Raw genomic sequence first — 25,871 nt, forward strand, 5'->3', positions numbered from 1 at the left:
TCTGGGTGTGTCTGTGAGGGTGTTTCTGAATGAGATTAACATTTGAATCAGTAGACTGACTAAAGCAGATTGCCCTCCTTAATTTCTGTGGGTCTCATCCAATCAAAGGTAGACTAGAATAGAACAAAAAGGATGAGTTACAGGGAGCTCTTCCTGTCTGACACATCAGCTGGGATATTGGTCTCTTCTGGCTTTTGAACTCAGATTTAAATATTGGCATTTCTTGGGTCTCCAGCTTGCCAGATTTTGCACTAGAATTCCCATCATTGGCTCTCTTACTTCTCAGACCTTCAGGCTTGAACCAGAGCTATACCATTGGCTATCCTGGATCTTCAGTTTGCAGACTGCTGATCTTGAGGACTTGAAGCCTCCATAATCATGTGAGCCAATTCCTTATAATAAACTCTCTTTCTCCATATATATGTGTGTGTGTATATGTATATGTGTGTATGTGTATATATATATATATATATATATATGCATATATATATGTAAATACATACAGAGAGAGACAGACAGAGACACAGACAGAGATCGCACTGATTCTTTTTCTCTGGGGAACTTTGTCTGTTCTATAAAATGCTGCTGTCTGACAACAGGGGATCAAGGCATGAGGAAGCTGGCTTTAGCCCCAGCCCAGTTCATCAAACAATGCCCCCAGCCTTCCAACTGGATTCTCCACTCCATTTGTTCTAAGATGGAAAATAAGTTTTGTCTTTTTCCCCTCTGTTCTTACCAATCTGTCCTTTGTTATTTGGCAGGAGCTGGGAGCTTTTCTTGTGGTCTGACTGGATCTGGAAATAACATAGTTATTTTTGTTTAAACATAATAGCAAAGAAGAACTTGAGCTTATATGCAATTTAATCTTATCAAGCCCAGGCATATTTGTTTTTGTACAATCAGTATGCCTGAGTGATGTCAGGAGAGCTCTGAAAACAATATATTCTGAAGCCAGAGTTGTTAGTGGGTGGAACCTTCCCAAATAATAAGGATTGTGCACATGACTGGAATTAAAATGAGTTATTTAGTCCAATACAACTGGCTTTATTCTATATAGCAAGTCATACGACTCAGAAACAAAACAGGAAAGGAGAAATAAATGAAAGGGAATAGGCTAAACATGAAGGAAATTGTATATTTGTGGGCTGTCTAGAGGCACTCAGTTAATAGTTGAATGAATTATAACTTTCAGAATAAACAATAAGATTGCATTTATACATGTATGCACATATACAGATATGTAGAAAGATGTCATATGAGAGATACTACAAATGCACTCATGAGGGCTTGTGTTATTGATGAATTGCCCTACACTGAGTTGTTCAACATGCCCAAAGACCCCTGTTATATAGTTTCAGTCCTTCTCTCTCCTGGTGTTCTATTCCTTTTGCACTATAGCGAGCTGCCCAAAATGCTCTTCACTCTACAAGTGCTCCATCCCATGCACCATCCAGTCAAATGGGGGCATGTCCAAGCATCCATTATGGGGGCAGAGAGTTCTCTCTGAACTCATTCTCAAAGAGAAGACTACCCACATTTCAGAAACCATATTTCTAGTAACAGTGTTATTTTTGTTCCAAATTGCCTTTGTACACAGTTATTCCAAGAGAAAATCGAGAACAGTGGCCACTAAAAATGAGTATGTGCTCTGAAAATGAAATGCTCTTTGCTCATCAACAGTGTTGGCAAAATATAATATTCTGCCACTTATGGCTTCCTGTCCCAACCCCTCACCTTTAAACATACCCCAGGAGTTGACAGCTACAGTTAAATGCATTGCTGGATGTTTTAGTGAGGTATTATACCTATATTATATCTACTCCATGAAAATGACACTTGAAAGTGATGGAGGAGATAGAGTATTAAGAAACTAAAAATTCGGAAAGTTTGTTCCAAGTGACAAAGTTGTAAAAGAGAGTGTTATTTCACTTTTTGGACTCATAAGGTAACAAAATATAACCATCCAGACACTTTGTCACAATTGTTGAATTTTCTCTATCAGTAAATTTTGAAACAGAATGTTAATTCTTAGGGCCTGAACCAAGAGATCTGATTTATCAGGTTTCAATGGGTGCCTGGATATCTGAATTTTAAACAGAAATATTTAGGACATTCTGATGAAAGAAATCTGTAAAACACGTACTTTGAGAATAATCACAGCCTTTTTTAAATACTATCCCCCACCCTGCTTTCATTTAGAATTGATTCAGTAAATTTCTTCTTGGATAAAATATAGAGAAACAAATCTTAAAATTTGTAACTAAAAGACCTTTGGACTTATTTTCAGACTCTGATATCAAGTCTTAACTCTTCATTTCCTGACTCTTACTATGAGATATTCCCTTAACCAATCAGAGTCTCAGTTTCTTTATTTAATTATAGGAAAATGACAGTATCTAGCTTTCATAGTTCCCACATGATTCAGAGAAATAATATTTGTTGAACTCCTTTCACATTTGTCAATTGCTGTACAAAAGCAGGAAATCATTCTAGTTATGAATATGCACACTGATGATCCCAGCAAGGAGGCATTCAGAATATACCTGGTGCTTATTACCTGGTCAGCTGGTGCAGTGGGAGGTTGATGATAGAGATGCAATGAAAACCTTTCTTAGGATTTCTAAGAAGGGAGAGAATAATGAACAGTGGATAATATGGGAGGACATTGAAAAGGAACTGGACCATACGGTGGGACTTCAGATAAGGGTGGATTTGTTCTTAGGTAGAGAATGTTGGTGCAGACGATCCAGGTGGAAGATAAAGGAAGAAAAGTCCCAGAGATGGGAACCAGCACTTCAGGAAACATGGAAAGAAATAACAAATAGCAAGAAAGCTGGTTTGAATCTCAAGAAATCAGAATGCTCATCTCATTTAATTCCTTAATTTGAATAGATTCAGGTTGTACCCAAGTCTACAAAGCTTCCTCATTTGTTTGACTGATCAACATGCTAAATGTCCTGACCAATAGGTAAAAATTTCTTTAGTAGCAGCACTTAGAGCAAAATAACACAACATCCAAGGAAACACTCATATAAAAACTGAATGAAGTACCATCCCACTAAAGTCATGGATTTATTGACCTATTGATACATTTAAAAGGCCTCCTTGTAAAATTAGTGAATATGTAAATAGTGTTAACCTGAAGAAAAAGACAGATTAAAAAAAAACTGTCCTTGTTACTGAATTCACATATTTCTTTTCCAAAGTGTCACATATTTTTCGTGCTAAATTCTTTATATTATCTCAACACTTTTATATCTTAAAATCTTTATTAGAGTATAATAGTTTTACAATGGTGTGTTAGTTTCTGCTGTATAACAAAGTGAATCAGCTATACACATACATACATTCCCATATCTCCTCTCTCTTGCTTCTCCCTCCCACCTTCCTTATCCCACTCCTTTAGGTGGAAACAAAGCAAGGAGCTGATCTCCCTGTGTTATATGGCTGCTTCCCACTAGGTGTCAATTTTACATTTGGAAGTGTATATATGCCCATGCCACTCTATTACATTGTTCCAGATTACCCTTCCCATTCCCCATGTCCTCAAGTCCATTCTTTATGTATGCATCTATATTCCTGTCCTGCCCCTAGGTTCTTCAGAACCATTGTTTTTAAATTCCATATGTATGTGTTAGCATACAGTATTTATTTTTCTATTTCTGATTACTTCACTCTGTATGACAAACTCTAGGTCCATCCAACTCACTAGAAAAAACTCAGTGTTGTTTCGTTTTATGGCTGAATATTATTCCATTGTGTATATGTGTCAAATCTTCTTTAGCCATTCATCTGTCGATGAGCACTTAGGTTGCTTCCATGCCCTGACTATTGTAAGCAGTGCTGCAGTGAACATTTTGGTACATGACTCTTTTTGAATTATGGCTCTCTCAGGGTATACACCCAGTAGTGGGAGTGCTGGGTCATTTGGTAGTTCTATTTTTAGTTTCTGAAGGAAACTCCATAATTTTCCCCCGAGTGGCTGTATTAAATTACATTCCCACCAACAGTGCAAGAGGGTTCCCTTTTCTCCACACCCTCTCCAGCATTTATTGTTTGTAGTTTTCGTGACACCAGCCATTCTGACTGGTGGGAGGTGACACTTCATTGTAGTTTTGATTTGCATTTCTCTAATGATTAGTGATGTTGAGCATCTTTCATGTGCTTCTTGGCAGTCTGTATATCTTCTCTGGAGAAATGTCTATTTAGGTCTTCTGCCAATTTTTGGATTGGGTTGTTTACTTTTTTTTTTTATATTGAGCTGCATGTATATATTGGAGATTAATATTTGGTCTGTTGCATCATTTGAAAATATTTTCTCACATTCTGAGGGTGGTCTTTTTGTCTTGTTTATGGTTTCCTTTGCTGTGCAAAAGCTTTTAAGTTTCCTTAGGTCCCTTTTGTTTATTTTTGTTTTTATTTCCATTTCTCTAGGAGGTGGGTCAGAAAGGATCTTGCTGTAATTTATGTCATAGAATGTTCTGCCTATATTTTCATCAAAGAGTTTTATAGTGTCTGGTCTTAGGTTTAGGTCTTTAATCTAATTTGAGTTTATTTTTGTGTATGGTGTTAGGGAGTGTTCTGATTTCATTCTCTTACATCTAACTGTCCAGTTTTCCCAGGACCAGTTATTGAAGAGGCTATATTTTCTCCATTGTATATTCCTGCTTCCTTTCTCAAAGATAAGGTTACCATATATGCGTGGGTTTTTCTCTGGGTTTTGTATCCTGTTAGATTGATCTATATTTCTGTTTTTGTGCAAGTACCATACTATCTTGATTGCTATAGCTTTGTAGTATAGTGTGAAGTCAGGGAGCCTGATTTTTCCAGCTCTGTTTTTCTTTCTAGGATTCTTTTGGATACACGGGGCCTTTTCTGTTTCCATACAAATTGTGAAATATTTTTATCTAGTTCTGTGAAAAATGACATTGGTAGTTTGATAAGGATTGCACTGGATCTGTAGATTGCTGTGGGTAGTAGTCATTTTCACAATGTTGATTCTTCCAATCCAAGAACATGGTATATCTCTCTATCTGTTTATATCAAATTTAATTTCTTTTATCAGTGTCTTATAGTTTTCTGCACACAAGTCTTTTGTCTCCTTCGGTAGGTTTATTCTTGGTATTTATTCTTTTTTTTTGCAGTAGTAAATGGAAATGTTTCCTTAATTTCTCTTTCAGATTTTTCATCAATAATGTATAGGAATGCAAGAGATTTCTGTACATTAATTTTGTACCCTGTTACTTAACCACATTCATTGATTAGCTCTAGTAGTTTTCTCGTAGCATCTTTAGGATTCTCTACGTATAGTATCATGTCACATGCAAAGAGTGACACCTTTATTTCTTCTTTTCCAATTTGGATTCCTTTTATTTCTTTATCTTCTCTGATGGCTGTGGCTAAAAGTTCCAAAACTATGTTGAATAATATTGGTGAGAGTGTGCAACCTTGGCTTGTTCCTGATCTTAGTGGAAATGGTTTCAGTTTTTCACCATTGAGAATGATGTTGGCTATGGGTTTGTCATATATGGTCTTTATTATGTTGAGGTAAGTTCCCTGTATGCCTACTTCTGGAGTGTTTTTATCATCATTGGGTGTTGAATTTTGTTGAAAGCTCTTTCTGCATCTACTGAGATGATCATATACGTTTTCTCAATCAATTTGTTAATATGGTTTATCATATTGATTGATTGGTGTATATTGAAGAAAGCTTGCATTCCTGGTATAAACCCAACTTTATAATGGTGTATGATCCTTTAAATGTTCTGTGGATTCTGTTTGCTAGTATTTGTTGAGTACTTTTGCATCCACGTTCATGAGTGATATTGGCCTGTAGTTTTCTCTTTTTGTATCATCTTTGTCTGATTTTGGCATCAGGGTGATGGTGGCCTCATAGAATGAGTTTAGGTGTGTTCCTCCCTCTGCTATATTTTGGAAGAGTTTGAGAAGGATAGGTGTTAGCTCTTCTCTAAATGTTTGATAGAATTCGCCTGTGAAGCCATCTGGTCCTGGGCTTTGTTTGTTGGAAGATTTTTAATCACAGTTTCAATTTCAGTGCTTGTTATTGGTCTGTTTATATTTTCTATTTCTTCTTGGTTCCATCTCAGAAGGTTATGCTTATCTAAGAGTTTGTCCATTTCTTCCAGGTTGTCCATATTATTGGCAAATGGTTGCTTGTAGTGATCTCTCATGATCTTTTGTATTTTTACAGTGACAGTAGTTACTTCTCCTTGTTCATTTCTAATTCTATTGATTTGAGTCTTCTCTCTTTTTTCTTGATCAGTCTGGTTAATGGTTTATCAATTTTGTTTATCTACATAATGAACTAGATTTTAGTTTTATTGATATTTCCTATCATTTCCTTCATTTCTTTTACATTTATTTCTGATCTGTTCTTTATTATTTGTTTCTTTCTGCTAATTTGGGGGTTTTTTTTGTTCTTCTTTCTCTAATTGCATTAGGTGTAAGGTTAGGTTGTGTATTTGACATGATTCTTGTTTCTTGAGGTAGGATTGTATTGCTATAAACTTCCCTGTTAGAACTGCTATTGCTTTATCCCATAGGTTTGGGTCATTGTGTATTCATTGTCATTTGTTTCTAGGTATTTTTTTTGATTTCCTCTTTGATTTCTTCAGTGATCTCTTGGTTATTTAGTAGTGTGTTGTTTAGCCTCCATGTGTTTTTATTTTTTACAGATTTTTCCCTGTAATTGGTATCTAGTCACAACGTTGTAGTCTGAAAAGATACATGATATAATTTCACTTTTCTTAAATTTACCATAGCTTGATTTGTGACCGAGATATGATCTATTCTGGAGAACGTTCCATGAGAACTTGAGAAGAAAGTGTCATCTGTTGTATTTGGCTGGAATGTCCTATAAATATCAATTAAGTCTATCTTGTTTAATATATCATTTAAAGCTTGTGTTTCCTTATTCATTTTCATTTTGGATGATCTGTCCATTGGTGAAAGTGGGGTGTTAAAATCCCCTATTATAATTGTGTTACTGTCGATTTCCCCTTTTATGTCTGTTAGCATTTGCCTTATGTATTGAGGTGCTTCTATGTGGTTGCATATATATTTACAATTGTTATATGTTCCTCTTGGATTGATGCCTTGATCATTATATAGTGTCCTTCTTTGTTTCTTGAAACATTCTTTATTTTAAAGTCTATTTTGTCTGATATGAAAACTGCTACTCCAGCTTTATTTTCATTTCCATTTGCATAGAATATCTTTTTCCATCCCCTCACTTTCAGTGTGTATGTTTCCTTAGGTCTGAAGTGGGTCTCTTGAGAGAGCATATATACAGGTCCTGTTTTTGTATCCATTCAGCCAGTCTGTGTCTTTTGGTGGGAGCATTTAATCCATTTACATTTAAGGTCGTTATTGATATGTATGTTCCTATTACCATTTTCTTAATTGTTTTGGGTTTGTTATTGTAGGTCTTTTCCTTCTCTTGTATTTCCTGTCTAGAGAAGTTTCTTTAGCATATGTTGTAGAGCTTGTTTGGTGGTGCTGAATTCTCTTAGCTTTTGCTTTTCTTTAAAGTTTTTAATTTCTCTGTTGAATCTGAATGAAATCCTTGCTATGTAGAGTAAACTTGGTTGTAGGTTTTTCCCTTTCATCATTTTACATATGTTCTGCCACTCCCTTCTGGCTTGCAGAATTTCTACTGAAAGATCAGCTGTTAACCTTATGGGGCTTCCCATATATGTTAATTGTTGTTTTTCCCTTGCTGCTTTTAATATTTTTTTCTTTTATTAATTTTTGATAGTTTGATTAATATGTGTCTTGGCGTGTTTCTCTTTAGACTTATCCTGTATGGGACTCCCTGTGCTCCTGGACTTGACTAGCTATTTCTTACCCATATTAGACAAGTTTTCAACTATAATTACTTCAAATATTTTCTTAGTCCCTTTCTTTTACTCTTCTTTTTCTAGGACCCCTATAATTTGAATATTGGTGCATCTAATGTTGTCCCAGAGGTCTCTCAGTTTGATCTCAATTCTTTTCATTCTTTTTTCTTTATTTTGCTCTGTGGTCATTATTTCCACTATTTTATCTTCCAGATCATGTATCCATTCTTCTGCCTCAGTTATTCTCCTATTGATTCCTTCTGGAGAATTTTTAAATTCATTTACTGTGTTGTTCATCTTTGTTTGTTTGCTCTTTAGTTTTTCTAGGTCCTTGTTAAACGTTTCTTTTATGTTCTCCATTCTATTTCCAAAATTTTGTATCATCCTTACTATCAATACTCTGAATTCTTTTTCAAGTAGACTGCCTATTTCCTCTTCATTTGTTTGTTCTAGTGTGTGTTTACCTTGCTCATTCATCAGCTCTGTATTTCTTTTTCTCCTCATTTTGTTTAACTGACTGTGTTTGGGGTCTCTCTTTCACTGGCTGCAGGTTCGTATTTCCCATTGTTTTGGGGGTCTGCCCCCAGTATGTCAGGTTGGTTCAGTGAGTTGTGTAGGCTTCCTGGTGTAGGGGACTGGTGCCTGTAGTTGGATGGATGAGGCTGGATCTTGTCTTTCTGGTTGGCAGGACCACGCCAAGTGGTGTATTTTGAGGTGTCTATTAAATTATTATGATTAGACTTTTAAAATAGAATGTCAAAAACAAAAGAATAATTTTATTACAATGGCATGAGAGCTAAATGTATGGATTGATCCTCTGATAGACTATTTACTTTCCTTTTCTGGCTCATGTACTTGTTTAGTGTTTCATGTAAATAGCCAAAGTGTTAGAGACCTAAGCTCCCTGCTTATCAAATTGAATAGAATAAGTCCTGCTGACTCACCATTCCCAATGGCAACAAGTAGGAAAGCACATGGTTGATGATTTTGGAATATTTAAAAAAAATAAATCCTCACAATAGAAAGAGAGTCTTTATTGACTATTTGCTAGATGGAAGGTGCTAGATCAAGAGTGTAGAGGATCTGCAAAAGAAGTTGAAGCTTTGGGGACTTGATATCAGCTTTCAAAATGCAAGATGAACTGTTTCTTCCTGAATCTTATCACATGAATTCCCACTGAACAAATGGGTTCTGAAAATATGCTTGGATGAGAAGGAAGAGCTGTAGGCTGGAGGTAGGAGATGAGGTCTTAAGTTTTGGATGCTTGAACCAGTCACTTTAGATTTCTGTACCTTGTTTTCCACATGGTAAATTGAAAAGCCCTTGTTGGAATATACTATTATATGAAGTTTCAGAGTAAATTTAGCATTGTGAATGTGCTGGCCATTAAGCTACTATCTCTTACCTCTCAAAGCATCTTCCTACTCTACTTGATGATACCTAGAGAGGGACATAAAGCCTGGAAGAGGGGAGGCTCTTGCTTGTATTTTTGTTTGTAGATGCTTCTTACTCTGGCAGCAATGTTTGGTTCCAGTAGCACTTAATTCCAACTTGAAAAATTTTAGCTCCACTCCCAGGACAAGACTAATTGTTCCTCCTTAGAGCTTCCCACATTCCTCAGAAGACTATATTTCGGTTGTACAGGCTCCTTCTTTGCAGCTCTTGAGGCAGAAGCTAGGTAGTCTTCACTCCTCAGAAGTCTGGTTCCAGCTCTGTGGGTTCCTCCAATTGCTTAGGTTCTAACAACTCCAAATTCTTTTCCTGGGGCTGAGGAGTGGAAGCTGCTTTTTGGTGTCTGCTTCATGTTACCTCAGTGGTCTCTGTTATCTGTAATATCTCCAATATTTCTTTAACTAAATCCCTGTATTATATTCTACTGTTAAAATAACAGGTGTAAGCTTTTGTTTTTCCTAATTGGAGCCTGATAAATTCGGTGACTAAAAGCAAGTTGGAGCATTTATAATATTAAAAATCTTTTCTAACTAGCTATATTTCTTCTTCTCCAGGATTCTGAGATACGATCCCCTTCTCTATGGTTATTATTTCTGTGTTATTTAAACAGAAGCCCTTTCTCTTCTATCATCAAGATCCTGCATGGATCTTTGCCATTGACATCTCTTTGTCATTTGAGTTCTTACAATACAAGATGATTATTCTATCTGCACCATGGAAGCAGGTTGGATAGTCTTATGAAGACTTCAGGTAGGTTAAATCATAATTAATCTCAAATCAAGTCCAACATGAGCCTTAATCTCTTTTCTGCTTACTAGTCATAGACTTTGTGGACAGCAGTTGCTTTGCTGAGGGCTGACATTTGCAGGGAAAAGTACCCAGGTGGTCATTATGTCTACAGCCAGGAATTAATGTGCAGCAGTCAGTGAACCTGGCTTAGTGCAAAACAAAAGCTTTCTGAAATAATTGGCTTCTTGCTGCAGCTCTGCCACAACAGGTAGACAGGAAAACATATGGGAATTGGTAAGCTTGGGAATGCAGATGCTCCCCTCCTAGTGCGGCATTATTCATGTGCCGTAAACCTTCCATTCCGAATGTTGGGTGATAGTTCAGGAAGATAATGGCCTCTGCCCAGGATCTGAATTCCTAGAGGACAAGAAGAAGCAGCACTGAGACTTCATTATAAGTTGGTCCTCTTGTAAGTTGCTGTAGCAAGGAATAGGGAAAACCTAAAAAATTGACAGGGAGTTCAGTTCATAGCTTATATCCAGGTTGGAAACACATTCCAGCTTGATTCATTCATACAGTCTGTCTGTCACTGAGCATGAAGTGGGAGACATATATCCTGAATTATCTTAATGTCAATGTTATTTCCTATTAAATTCATAAGCCATGATATTTCCTATAAATTTAATTATGACAATGCACTTTCAAGAGTCTCCCTTAGACACTGGAGGGGGAAAAATAATTTGCCAGGTCAAGTATCCAAATATTAAATTCAAAGAACTTGGCTGGTTGAATTACTGGCATCATTTAAGCCTTCTTGAATATAAAAAGTTGAGTAAGGGAGACAATAATAAGACATTGAAAGTTAAATTACAACTTAGATCTGACTAAATAACTGGAATGGGCCAGACTTTACCAAAGAGGCTCAAATTTAGCACATTTAATTTTTCAAAGAATTCTTTGAAAAAAGACTTTTGCTGCATTTGAAAGAAAATTTTCTAGAACACCATACTTCTTACTGCTTTGCAAGATAGTTCACTTCTCCTCCATCTTAAATATTCCAATATATTGTAAACCCTTTGATAGCAGTAGCACTAGGATTAAACTAAAAGAACCAGGAGGTCATCCTTTTCAGCCTCCCCTTAAATGAGTATTTGGCCCTTCACCTTCACTTAGATATCATTCAATCTTGGCTTGAATACTGTCCTACTGTGGAATTCACTAACCAATAAAACCAACCATTCAGGTGCCTTAATTTTTCTTTCAGAATGAGAGCATCTAATCTCCTTGTTTATTACAAAATTTCACTTCAATGCAGTCATGAAAAATTCCAAAAACCTCTCTTCAAAGCTGAACTTCCAGTCTCTTTCAGTTTCTTTGATGCACTATGCTTGAAGATACTTCCATATCTTGATCATATTTCTTCTGAATAATTCCCAGTTTACTAGTGTCTATATTTGTCACACCCTGAATTTAATATAACCCAATAATACTACAAACAACACTGTGTTTACTTAGAACTATGTGTTCATCACTCTACTTTCAAGTATACCACATTAAGTTTCCCAAAGTGCAATGAATTAAGGTCCTTAGGTCCTTATTTTTAGAGATGAGGGACATGAAGTTAAGAAAATGACCCAAGCCCAGTTACTAGCCAGAGTAATATGGAACCCAGTACCACCTGACTGTGAAGCCCAGGCATGGTGCTGGAGCCAGACACACTCTCTCTCCAGGTGTAGTCTAGGTTCTAAGTGTATATTACTGACCTGCATGCCCTCACAGCACCTGGTTCAATGCTTTGAATAATATTAATGTATCTTCTTGAATGAATGAGTGTGTGAATAAATTACAGTGACAGCAAAAACTACCTCTTCAAAGCATGTGGATCACTTCCATACTTCCCCCATTTTCATCCTGGACATCTCCAATGGATGAAAACAATGGCTTTAGGTCACCCAACCTCCCCCTTCCTTGCTCTGTCCTTGGTTCTCACAAAAGGATTTATTTGTAAATGTATATTTTATCTTGCCACGCCCCTTTCATACCTGCAGTGACTTTGTGTTTAGTGTGACTCCAAACCTCTTCCCAGTGCTGTGGTCCTGTATCTCCCACCAACCGTGCCTGAAACATTGTCCATCTCCCTAGCTACCATTTTTTTTTAAATATCTTTATTGAAGTATAACTGTTTTACAATGGTGTGTTAGTTTCTGCTTTACAACAAAGTGAATCAGTTATACATATACATATGTTCCCATATCTCTTCCCTCTTGCATCTCCCTCTCTCCCACCCTCCCGATCTCACACCTCTAGGTGGTCACAAAGCACTGAGCTGATCTCCCTGTGCTATGCGGCTGCTTCCCACTAGCTATCTATTTTACATTTGGAAGTGTATATATGTCCATTCCAATCTCTCACTTCGTCACAGCTTACCCTTCCCCCTCCCCGTATCCTCAAGTCCATGCTTTAGTAGGTCTGTGTTTTATTCCCGTCCTACCCCTAGTCCCTTCATGACATTTTTTTTTTTTCCCTAGCTACTATTTTACTGTTTCTTTTTCTATTCATGCCTGTGTCAAGCTCTTTCCTAACTCAGGGACTCAGAAGCTCTCTCTCTGTGTTTACCATACGTTGGCTCTTAACTTACCTGTCACCTCCTCAGTGAAAACTTTCTGAACAATCCCATCTAAAATAACATTTAGGGCTTCCCTGGTGGCGCAGTGGTTGAGAGTCTGCCTGCCGATGCAGGGGACGCGGGTTCGTGCCCTGGTCCGGGAAGATCCCACATGCCGCTGAACGGCTGGGCTCATGAGCCATGGCTACTGAGCCTGCGCGTCCGCAGCCTGTGCTCCGCAATGGGAGAGGCCACAACAATGAGAGTCCCGCATACCACAAAAATAAATAAATAAATAAATAAAATAAAATAACATTTATATTATTCTCTATCCCCCCCCCCTTTTTTTTTTTGCAGTCTGCAGCTACTTTTTTTTTACTATTTGGGGGTTTACTTTTGTTTGGTTTTTGCCTGTCTCATCTATTAGAATCTGAACTTTAACAAGAGAGGAATTTTGTCCTATTTCCCTTGTATGTTGATACATGCAATTCCTTTTTTGAAGTTACTTTTTATATGGAGAGATCCAACTTGACACAATTGCTAAAGTCTTAGCTCTGTCTATTCTAGATTCCATTTGTTCTCCAACAGAACACTAGGTTTGCAGGGACACGCAACACTTTTCTCCCAGCCTTCTTTGACTTTTACATACACACCACTGAATGCCTCATCTCCATGAGCTTTGTGTGATGATGCCATTGCTGCTGGTGCCTTGGTACTTCTATTATAGTTGGTGCCTCCATGATGCTCACTCTTAAGAAAGGCAGGGCCCTCAGAGCAATCCTGTCCCAATGACTCACCACAATTATGGGACCTACACTGACGTCACTTCTACCAAGGCCAGAACTCCTGAGAAGCTGAATGACCTTCACTCCCCTAGAAAGAGCAAGATTGTTCCCCTCTGCTCTGAGATGCTATTCCTTCTTCTATCTCCCCACCTCCTACCATTTCTGTCCACCTGAACATTTTCTCCTGTACTCTGGTTGGCATATTGTGGGTCTCTCAGTAGATCCAGTCTGGGGTAGGCAGATTCAGCTTCCTTCTTTTTATTGGGCATTCTAGATAAATATCCATATTTTTTAACATATCCATTTTAAATTCCTCATGTATGTTAAAGGTAGTAACAAGTTAATTGGTAAGTAACAGGATTACATTTTAGCAGGAATTGTCTTCTCCAAATAGTGCCACAATCCAAAGTTTAATCATATTTAATTTTGATGTCAGTGGGTAGAGAAATTTGTGTCTGTAAGAACTTTGATAAGCTAGGAATCCCATCTCAAGGTCTCTACATAATTTACCTATCCCCAGGATCACAAATAACACTTCATTCTTTACTTCTTATGTATAAAAATGGAACTGAGTGTTTAATTTTCTTAGAACATCACATACATAAAATAAAAATTGTATAAAGAGAATGACCAAATTATTTAGAACCTCTGCTAAGTTAGCATTTCCTGGAATGAGCATTGAGGAAAGGATACTTTGAGAAGAATCTCAGGAGATAACCTTTTAAATTGAGGTATTTTGGTTGCAAAGAGGTTCATAATAATGGATGTGATCTGGTGTACAGTGTTGCATGTCCTGCCCTCTTTTGAAGCCATATCACAGCATCTAGGTGAGGGATCACTGACTTATTTGTGGGTCGGTCAAAAGGCAGATAAAGAACTATTCTTGATTCCAGGTCAAGCAAGGTGCACTGTCAGCACCATCAAGTAAACTCTCTATGACCTGGAAAACTGTATAATGTATTCCCTACAGAAGCCAATTAAGGGTATGAGTTGTTTCATTCATATGCAGAAAATGCATATCACTAACAGCTTTAATTATGTATTAGACTAACTATATAAGGATTTATAAAAACTTCAGGAAAGAGGTTTGTCTATGTTTCTGTCTCTGTCTCTATCTCTCTCTTTCTCAATAGATGACCCGAGTTAAGCAGTGAGTTATCCTGACATTTCACTTATCTTTCCACTCATTTTCTTTGCCAGAAAGGGATCTGCCAAACTTACAGGCAACAAAAGATAAAACCGTCTCATCCTCCTGTTTCTTGCCGCATCCCTAAGGGAAATGTGTGAACATGGTCAAATGCTTGAGCTTCTTGAGCTGTTGGGGAAAAGAAAGAAAGAAATGTCTCTTTCAGATGCCAGGGATTGTATGAAACCCTTTAATTATTATAATGTTGCAGAGGATGTTGAGGAAAGTAAGATGCATAATAAGTCACATTAAACAAGGGAGAATTAACATGTACCAATAAGAAATCTAAAACCAACAGCATTTAGACATTTTTTAAAGGTGTAAGAGTGATTGCTTTTTTTCAACCTTAGGAAATTGTATCAATAACTTGCACATCATCTGGGACTCTTCAACAGTGCTATGTGTGAAATAAATGTTCATATTTTTAGTGGAGAAAAATAGATAACAAATGCATCACATTTATACATACTCTTTTTTCAACATCTTAAAAAAAAACCAAAACAACAAAGAAAAAACCTATGTGGAAGAAAGACATTATAACAGTAATAGAGTCATTAGAATATTTAAATAATTTCAAATTCATACACAGGTATGAAACTCAAGCAGAATATTGATTCACTAACACATAATCAAGATTTGAGTTTTTACTTAAATGTTGTTATATTGGGTCTCTTTGTTAAATAGAAATATGCCGTGGTTTTTCTTGAAGCCTAAGAGCTTATTATAGTGAAAAACTAATATAACTTAGTTGACTTGCAGCAACAATTAAATATTATTTTTCCTCTCATTTCATGTATTTGTGTTTTATTTCCATCCAATTTACTAGTTCCTATTCTGTGTGAATTACTTATGATGATAGTGCAGTTCCCTATGCGATATCTTTTAGGCATGCCACCGTCTGTGCTAGAGGTTTATTGATTTGTCCTATGCCTTAGTACAAGGCTTAGAAATACAAATATAAACAGAATTAGAATCTACCATGCATGAGGTTGCTAATTGTTTGGAATTCCTAGAAATAGGTATTAAGTTTTAATTATTTATCCATGACATAACAATAATGTGCTAATCATATAAAACATTAAAATGCAACCATTGATTTAAAGACATTACATTCAACTCGACAGACTTTTGCTGTTTGAATGATGCATTTTAACTTTTTGGTAGAGGAGTTTGAGTTTTTCACACATCTCTCTCATCCTGGGCTTTGACCAAATTTGAGTAAAAGCTGGAGCACAGAGAATCAGATTCAAAAAGTGTTTGTAATTCTTATAGGAAAGATCTAGTGTCTAAAATTGTAAATCATATTTTCAAAAATGTTTTTGCAAAATGTCCAAGGCAGCTGCTAGACCAAACAGAGAGAAGAGATGATCAAGTTGGAAATTTGTTTTTTTTTTTCTTTTTAGAAAAACATGATGAAATTCAGTAACTTTTTAAATTAAAAGACAATTTTATTACCTTAGGAGTCATGTTTATAAAGAAATGTAAAAGCAGTGGCATTACCATCAACATGATATCAGCTACTTCAAATAAACCATGAGACACTAAGTGATGGAGGCCTTTCTAATTTTCCCGGCCATCTAAATAAGCAAGCAGTATTACAAGTATTTGAAAGTTCTCAAACAGTCTAGCTTGATATAAACTTGAAACTTGGAAGATATTGAATTACTTTCTATATTTACTGCATAAAAATTTCAGCTCTGTTCTAAAAGGAAACCAGGATTTTAGGCTAACATGTGACAATAAAAGAGAGTGGATTACTCATTTTATTTGATGATTGTGGTTTTGGAGATGTTAATCAATACAATATTTATCTCATGGATTTCATTTTCCAGAGTGATGGTTATGGTGAGTAAATAAACTATAAATTTCACTTAATGTTAATCAAATAAACTTCAATCAGTCAATATGTAACAAGCAGTATATTGCAAGACCATGAGGGATACAAATGTACAATAAAAACCTTACATCTGAGTGAGAACAGGGGATCCCTGGGGGTAAAGGGACATACCAACAAGGAGTGTGCACTCCCTTCCAGAATCTGCTCTGGATTCTAGAGACCGTGGAATTCCCTTTATAAATGGTTTACTTCTAGAGACTTCTAGGGCCTTTTCCCAGGTCTGTTCCCAGAGGCTGGATTGTATATTGGGTGTGCAAATCCTTAGACATGAAGGGCAGCCAAGGAGTATGTAGGGGGAAAGTTTCTAAGTGTTGAGGCATGCATATCTGGGACTCCCTTACAGTATGCAACTAAACAGGGATGGGAAGAAATGTAAGTGAGTTGAGATCCCAGGCCAAAGCCACTTTTCCCACACCGCCATGTTCAAACAGAGCTCTGAGGAGTCTGAGAATTTTAAATTCAACTTAGCCTTCCAGGTTGTCATGAAGGTACATTTGTCTAGGTAAGATATAACAATTTATTCCTAATTTATAACTTTTAAATGTATAGAATATATGAGGTTTGTGGAACCTATATCCTTGATCAATAAAATGTTCAGAATTAGCTAAACGTGTTGTCATTGTCTGCAAGAAGTTTACATTTAAGGAGATGAAATAAAACATATAAAATATTCATTATGCTTCTAAAGGAGCATAAAATCAGAGTTCTTTAAACCCAGTCCATTATATACCCATTTATTCTTATTCTTTCAGCATAAGTAAATAATTCTTAGCATGGTTGTAGCTTTCTTAGGTGCTGAGGGAATACTTTGTTCATAAGACTGGTTCCTCCTGGTTTTCTTTTGAGGATATTCCAGGATTAGTCCAACATAATGTCTTTAGCATATGCAGTGTTAAGTTTGTGTGTAGGCATGTGTATGTATTAACATAGAAATCTAAATTATTTCAGCAGTTTGAAAAGTATTGGCTTGGGGGAATAAATATCTACAGTGAATATCTTGGCTAAACATATTTAATATATAAAGTTAATATTTGTCATTAGATTGTCCAATTTTCATCAGTACATATTTTTTAAAGTAATTAAACATACTGAACTAAAAAATGTAGGGTCTATAATTTTGACCTGACTCTATAGTGTGGTCTAACTATTTTTGATATTTAAAGAAAAGAAGAAGAAATAATGAAATACCATTGAAATCTTATATCTTGGACATAGTCACTAACCCACAGCATGAACAAATCTGATTTTCTGCAGGTATCTCTTTAAACAGACTTTAACATGCAGAGCATGTGCCTACAATCTATGTTTACACGATAGAGGAGAATAGACCTAAAGGTAAGAGACTTTTGCCTTTTCATTATTTTCATTAAAAAACAATGTATTTAAATTGAATGAGTTTAACATTCAACTGTCTCCTAATGCCTTTACCTAGTAGACCAGCTTCAGGCCTCTTAGGTAAATAACTAAATGTTGTTATAAACCACACAAATACACATTTAATCAATAGACTGGAACAAATAGAGCCTCAATGGGCCATTTTGATCTTGGGACAATTGGAAGATTATTGAGCTGGTAGCCCACTGTGGCTTATGTTAACATTTTAGAGCAGGTTAAAAAATGATAACCTGAACTCACTTTAATGAAAGTCCTTAATGTGCAAGATTTAAAAGTCATAACAGAACATTATTATAGAGGGGGAAACCTGGATTAAAAGTAGTTCAGGTAATATTTGTTAAACATGTCTTATCACACATAAGGGAAAGAGAACTTGAGATTGGTTTGAAGCAAAATCAAGTATTTTAAGATGTTTTTGAGCAGGCTGTTCCAATATTTGCATATTTATTTGTATGTAATTATTCATTTATATATTTATTATTTACAAATATTTCAAAATAAATTTTGTAAAGCAGTTTATTTAAAATGCTGATGAATTATCGAGGTTTGATTTCATGTTATACATGACTCATTTTCATGCATTTTTGATCAGTTGTTAGACTCTCAAGGAACAAGGTAGGCTGAGAGTAGGTTCTTTGTTCATGATATTAGAAATAAACACATATTTTAAATAGTCATTGATAATTTTAAAATTTGAATTTGTTTAAATAATATTTGATTAGCCTCTTCCTATCATGCCTTTGTACATACCTCAAGAAGACCAGGTACTAGGCATGGAGATTTCAATTTGTGTGTTCATCATTGGTACTATGTTCAGTGTCCAGGTACTTTTCTGGAATCATCTTAAGTCTTTTATCCATTTTGTAAAATTTCGTTTAATTAATATCAAAAGTAAAGTCCTAAATTCACACAACCAGATAGATGTAAACCATAATCAATCGTAGTATGATGGAAGATGGTAAAACACTGAGGTTGTTTCCATCATTCCTGCTGAGCTGCAGAAGTTCCATTTTCCCCTTGGGACACACCACCTAATCTAGATGTCATGTGACTATCTGTTGTATGGACAGACTGAGGGAACAAATGGCAATTTGTATGGTAATTATTTGCAAAGCTTATTTTCTTTCATTTAGTCAACGGAAATGCTTACAAAGAGAGGTTCTATTTTCTGCATCTCTCTGGATAGTCATGTGTATCTGCTGCCCTACAAATGCCTTGTTTCAGAGACAACTGTTCTAGAATCTTATGTATAGATGAAACACCTTGAAAACGAACAGGAAATCCTATACATTAATGAAGCTGCAAGAGAATCACAAGGATGCCTTACATTATGAAACTGGGAAGTTGAGGCTATTGATTTTCAATAACTTCCCATTGTCATTTACTTCCTGGAGTACAGGGATAGCATGTTATAGGGTGAGTAGTTACTCCAGGGAACACTCCTTATCTCATGGTCTTTGAGAATAATGTCACCTGGAATTGTGCAGTAAGTGATCTATGTGATTTTCATAATTGCACTGGCAAAGGAGACAGGTGTTGAAGCCTCTTACAGGTAATCAAAGACCTATAAATAGGGCAACTTTTATTAAGTCACTTTTAATGAGCATTTACTGCATGTAGAACTCAACCTAGCAACAAAATACCATTATCTCCATATAACTTAAGTTGATATACAGAGAATGGTGTCTTTGTTAGGACGTTTATTTTTGCCAGAAATCCACTGAATATTTACAATTTTGAAAAGAAGTGTGACAAACACAATGGAGCTACAAAGATGGATAAAATATGTGCTTTTAGTGAGACCTATGGAGGAGGATACGATGACACAGAGCAGAGCTAAATCAATTCTATATGCAACCTGGTTATCACCACCTCTCAAAATGGCAACCTCTAATCTACAAGGGGCTCACACTACACCAGGGTTCAGTGCTTCAACACTATGATAGATCCAAGACTGTGGCAACTCAGGAGAAATGGATGATTTACCTAAGGTCTGGTGGGAAAGCAACAAATATTTCATAAAACCTTTCAATGTCTCCATTCTCACAGTTATTTAAACAACATGACTTTCTCTTAAAACTTATCTTCCATCCCCTCTAAAAAGTTCCCTCTCTAGTAGGGAGGAATGCTTCCGTCTAGTATCTGCACTCAGGTTGCATATGTCATTCAACCAAACAAGAACAGAGAAGTTCTTTGTCAGGGGAGGGTGGTCTTCATTCTGGAACACAAAACTTAGGCTGTCATAAAATGAAAAACTTAATATTGATTTGGAGAATTAAGACAGGCTTTAAAAAAGAGTTAGATTTGGTCTAAAATGTCTCTAAACAAGTCTTCATACACTGATAGATATGTTTTGCCTTATATTTTCAAACAAAACCTACAGAAGAGATTTCCAGCATGATAATTGTACCCCTGAGGAGTGCAAAGGCAGTATATACAAGCCAAAAGGAGTTGGACAGTTGAGTAATTACACAGAGAATTTGATCAAGGAAGACATCCAAATTGGATCATCGAAACTCTAAGTGTACCCGTCCTCAGACCGTTTATGCATTGGCAAATTAAGTGAAAAACAGAGAGAAGTGATTACACAAATAATTCAGACTCAATAATATTTTACACCAATTGAAACAAAGTGTTTTTTGGACAGTTTTCTTTGGTTTAGTTGATTTTATTCTCCCCCTTATTCAGGCAATGTAGACCTTTATTCCCTTGTGTGGCTGCCTCAGCTCTCGATCAAATTTGTTTTTCTTTTTTTCCTGGGGAGATAAGATCTAAGTTCTTAATCAGTAACCTAGAAAGGCTAACTTTGGAAAACAGAAGAATTTGTGTTTTTAAAGTTTATATTTAAGATGTAAATCATATACCCTCCTTCTGGGAGACCAAGGACAATCTCAATCATCTGACCCATTCCCAGAATAATTGCAAACTAGACAGAGAGTCTTCAGGAAGCCTGCATCCAGCTCCTGATCGGGAGCCATTGTGGTGTTTATTTTGCCTTGTTCTCCTACAGGGCTTTGCTCTTCTCTGGAAGTTCCTAGAGTGGAAAACACTGGCTAAAATTGTTTTGGCTGTGATGTTAATGCTTAAAAATGGCTTGAAGTGTTAACCCTCCTCAGAGAAGCCATTTCTCAACAGGCGTATCTCCCTTTCTGGGAAGCCTTTGAAAATTAGGGACTTAGTCTAAAGTTGTAAAGCCAGTTGATGTATTTCACAGTAGGGACGTATTCCCAGGCATATTCAGTTCCTTCAAATTCTATCAATAGTCTTCTACCTATTCTGAATATGTGTGGTGCTGGTATTGCATGTAAAAAATCAGATAAAATGTGAAGAATTGTGGTTCAGTCCATCACTGTGGAGAGGTAATATGCTTGTTGTAATCAACTACTACTGATCATAGTGGCAGAATCATGGTAGTAAAGAACAAAGGGTTCATCAAGGACCATAAAACAAAGAGAAAAGATGCTTTCAATTTCTGTGTTTAAACACATTCTCTATGCTAAGTTAGGATTGTTGTGGCTTTGTGTGTCAATGTCATCAATAATGAAGTAAAGCAGGATTAAATAATTGTAAATAATATTTCTCATATATCCACTCATTGGCATGAAATGTTCTATGGCTGCTGCTAACCCAGAGCTCTCTGAAATCTATCAAACTTTTCAGAAATATTCCCCAAAGGGCAATTTTGGCCACTTGAATTTTTTTCTGTTAGATGCATTAAGAAATATAGTTACAGTAATGCTCAATTTAATTGAATGTTTTAAAACAAAGGGATTTTTGCCTCAAACTTCATGTACTACTGATTTGCTGAAGTTCTTAAAGTCATCATTGAAATAGAATGAGTTTATAGGATGTATTGATTAGTTTTTTCTGCTTAAAAATATTTATTGTCTATATTTTTTTCTAAAGATAGCTATAAGGAAAAGGAGCTGATGGATGCCATACATTAATTCATTTACTCATTTATCCTTCAGTCAACATTAATTAAGGGCCAAGCAAGTGCCAATCTTTTTTTATTCTTTTTGCTGTGAAGACATAATTTTTATTTTTATTTATTGATTGATTGATTTTTTAACATGTTTATTGGAGTATAATTGCTTTAAAATTGTGTGTTAATTTCTGCTGTATAAAAAAGTTAATCAGCTATTTGTATTCATATATCACCATATACACTCCCTCTTGTGTCTCTCTCTCACACTCCTTATCCCACCCCTCAAGGTGGACACAAAGCCCCGAGCTGATTTTCCTGTGTGGTGCAGCTGCTTCCCACTAGCTATTTTATATTTGGGAGTGTATATAAGTCAGTGCCATTCTCTCACTTCATCCCAGCTTCCCCTTCCCCTGCCCATGTCCTCAAGTCAATTCTCTACATCAGCATGTTATTGCTGCTCTGCCCCTAGGTTCATCACAAGATTTTTTTTTTTTTTTAGATTCAATATATATGTATTAGCGTACAGTATTTGTTTTTCTCTTTCTTACATACTTCACTCTGCAGGAGAGACTCCAGTTCCTTCCACCTAATTAAAAAAAAAAAAAAAAAAAACCTCAATTTCCTTTCTATTTATGGCTGAGTAATATTCCATTGTATATATGTACCACTTCTTTATCAATTCATCTATCAGTGGACACTTGGGTTGCTTCCACTTCCTGGCTATTGTAAATACTGCTGCAATGAATATTGTGGTACATGACTCTTTGAATTATGGTTTTCTCAGGGTATATGCCCAATACTGGGATTGCGGGGTTGTATGGTAGTTCTATTTTTAGTTTTTGAAGGAACCTCCATAATGTACTACATACGGTTTGTATCAATTTACATTCCAACAAACAGAGCAAGAGGGTTCCATTTTCTTGACACACTCGCCATCATTTATTGTTTGTAAATTTTATGAAGATGGCCATCCTTACTGGCATGAGGTGATAACTCTTGTAGTTTCAATTTGCATTTCTCTAATGACTAGTGATGCTGAGCATCCTTTCATGTGATTGTTGGCAATCTGTATATTTTCTATGGAGAAATGCCGATTTAGGTCTTCTGCCTATTTTTGGATTGGGTGGTTTGCTTTTTGATATTGAGCTGCATGAGCCACTTGAATATTTTAGAGATTAATCCTTTGTCAGCTGTTTCATTTGCTAATATTTTTGCCCATTTTGACTGTTGGTCTTCTTCTCTGTTTTATGGTTCCCTTTGCTGTGCAAAATCTTTTAAGTTTCGTTAGGTCCCATTTGTTTAGTTTTATTTTTATTTCCATTTCTCTAGGACATGGGTCAAAAATGATCTTGTTGTGACTTATGTGAAAAAGTGTTATTCCTAATATTTCCTCTAAGAGTTTTACAGTGTCCAGCCTTACATTTAGGTCTTAATCTATTTTGAGTTTATTTTTGTGTATGGTGTTAGAGAGTGTTCTAATTTCATTCTTTTACATGTAGCTGTCCAGTTTCCCCAGAAGCCATTATAGAAGAGGCTGTTTTTTTCTCCAAAACAATTAGAGAGCAGAGAACAACAACAAAAAACCCCCAAAAGTTAGCAACAGGAAAGGCATCATAAAGATCAGATCAGAAATAAAGAAAAGAAAAGAAAGGAAATGACTGGCAGATTCAATAAGATTAAAGCTGGTTCTTTGAGAAGATAGACAAAATTTATAAACCATTAGGCAGACTTATAAGGATTAAAAAGGGAGAAGACTCAAATAAACAGAATTAGAAATGAAAAAGGAGAAGTAAAAACTGACACTGCAGAAATACAAAGGATCATGAGAGTTTACTGCAAGCAACTATATGCCAATAACATGGTCAACCAAGAACAAACAGACAAAAGCTTAAAAAAGCACAATCATCTGATACTGAATCAAGATGAAATAGAAAACATAAACAGACAAATCACAAGCACTGTAATTGAAACTGTGGTTGAAAATCTTCCAAGTAACAGGACCTGAAGTCTTCACAGATGAATTATATCAAACATTTAGAGAAGAGCTAACACTTATACTTCTCAAAGTCATCCAAAATATAGCAGACGGAGGAACTCTGCCAAACTTATTCTGAGGCCACCAGAGCAAGACACACATGTCACAAAAAAAGAAAACTAGAGGCCAATATCACTGATGAACATAGATGCAAAAATCTTCAACAAAATACTAGCAAACAGAATCCACAGCACATTAAAATGATCATACAACATGATCAAGTGGGGTTTATCCCAGGAATGCAAGGATTCTTCAATATACACAAATCAATCAATGTGATACAACATATTAACAAATTGAAGGATTAAAAACCATATGACCATCTCAATAGATGTAGAAAAAGCTTTTGACAAAATTCAACACCAATTTATGGTAAAAACCCTCCAGACATAGGCATAGAGGGAACTTACCTCAACATAATAAAGACCATATATGACAAACCCACAGCCAACATCATTCTCAATGGTGAAGCTGAAGATCAGGATCCACTAAGATCAGGATCAAGACAGGGTTGCCCACTATCACCACTATTATTCAACTTAGTTTTGGAAATTTTAGAGACAGTAATCAGAGAAGAAAAATACATTTAAAAAATCCAAATAGGAAAAGAAGTAAAACTCTCACTGTTTGCAGATGACATGATACTATACATAGAGAATCCTAAAGATGCTACCAGAAAACTACTAGAGCTAATCAATGAATTTGGTAATGTAGTAGGATACAAAGTCAATGCACAGAAATCTATTGCATTCCTATACATTCATGATGAAAAATCAGAAAGAAAAATTAAGGAAACACTCTCATTTACAATCAAAACAAAAATAATAAAATACCGAGAAATAAACCTACCTAAGGAGAAAAATCACCAGTATGGAGAAAAATATTAGACACTAATGAAAGAAATTAAGATGATACAAACAGATGGAGAGATGCACCATGTTCTTGGATTGGAAGAATCAACATTGTGAAAATGACTATACTACCCAAAGCAATCAACAGATTCAATGCAATCCCTATCAAATTAACAATGGCATTTTTCACAGAAATAAAACAAAAAATTGCACAATTTGTTTGGAAACACAAAAGACTCTAACTAGCAAAAGCAATCTTGAGAAAGAAAAACAGACCTGGAGGAAGTAGGCTCCTTTACTTCAGACTACACTACAAAGCTACAGTAATCTAGACAGTATGGTACTGGCACAAAAACAGAAATATAGATCAATGGAACAGGATAGAAAGCCCAGAAATACACCCATGCAGATATGGTCAGCTTATCTTTGATAAAGGAGGCAGGAATATACAATGGAGAAAAGATAGCCTTTTCAATAACTGGTGCTGGGAAAGTTGGGCAGCTACATGTAAGAGAATGAAATTAGAATACTCCCTAACACCATACACAAAAATAAACTCCAAATGGATTAAAGGCCTAAATGTAAGGTCAGACACCATCAAACTCTTAAAGGAAAACATAGGCAGAACACCCTATGACATAAATCACAGCAAGATCCTTTTAGACCAACCTCCTTGAGAAATGAAAATAAAAACATAAATAAACAAATGGGACCTAATGAAACTTCAAAGCTTTTGCACAGCAAAGGAAACCATAAGCAAGATGAAAAGACAACCCTCAGAATAGGAGAAAATATTTGCAAATGAAGCAACTGTCAAAGTATTAATCTCAAAAATATACAAGCAGCTCATGCAGCTCAATATCAAAAAACAAACAACCCAATCCAAAACTGGGCAGAAGACCTAAATAGACATTTCTCCAGAGAAGATATACAGATTGCCAACAAACACATGAAAGGATGCTCAACATCCCTAATCATTGCAGAAACACAAATCAAAACTACAATGAGGTATCACCTCAGACCATTCAGAATGGCCATCTTCAAAAATTCCACACATGGTAAATGCTGGAGAGTGTGTGGAGAAAAGGGAACCCTCTTGCACTGTTGGTGGGAATGTAAATAGATACAGCCACTATGGAGAACAGTATG

The sequence above is a fragment of the Kogia breviceps genome, chromosome 15 (assembly GCF_026419965.1).
Source record: "Kogia breviceps isolate mKogBre1 chromosome 15, mKogBre1 haplotype 1, whole genome shotgun sequence".
Classification (NCBI taxonomy): domain Eukaryota; kingdom Metazoa; phylum Chordata; class Mammalia; order Artiodactyla; family Physeteridae; genus Kogia; species Kogia breviceps.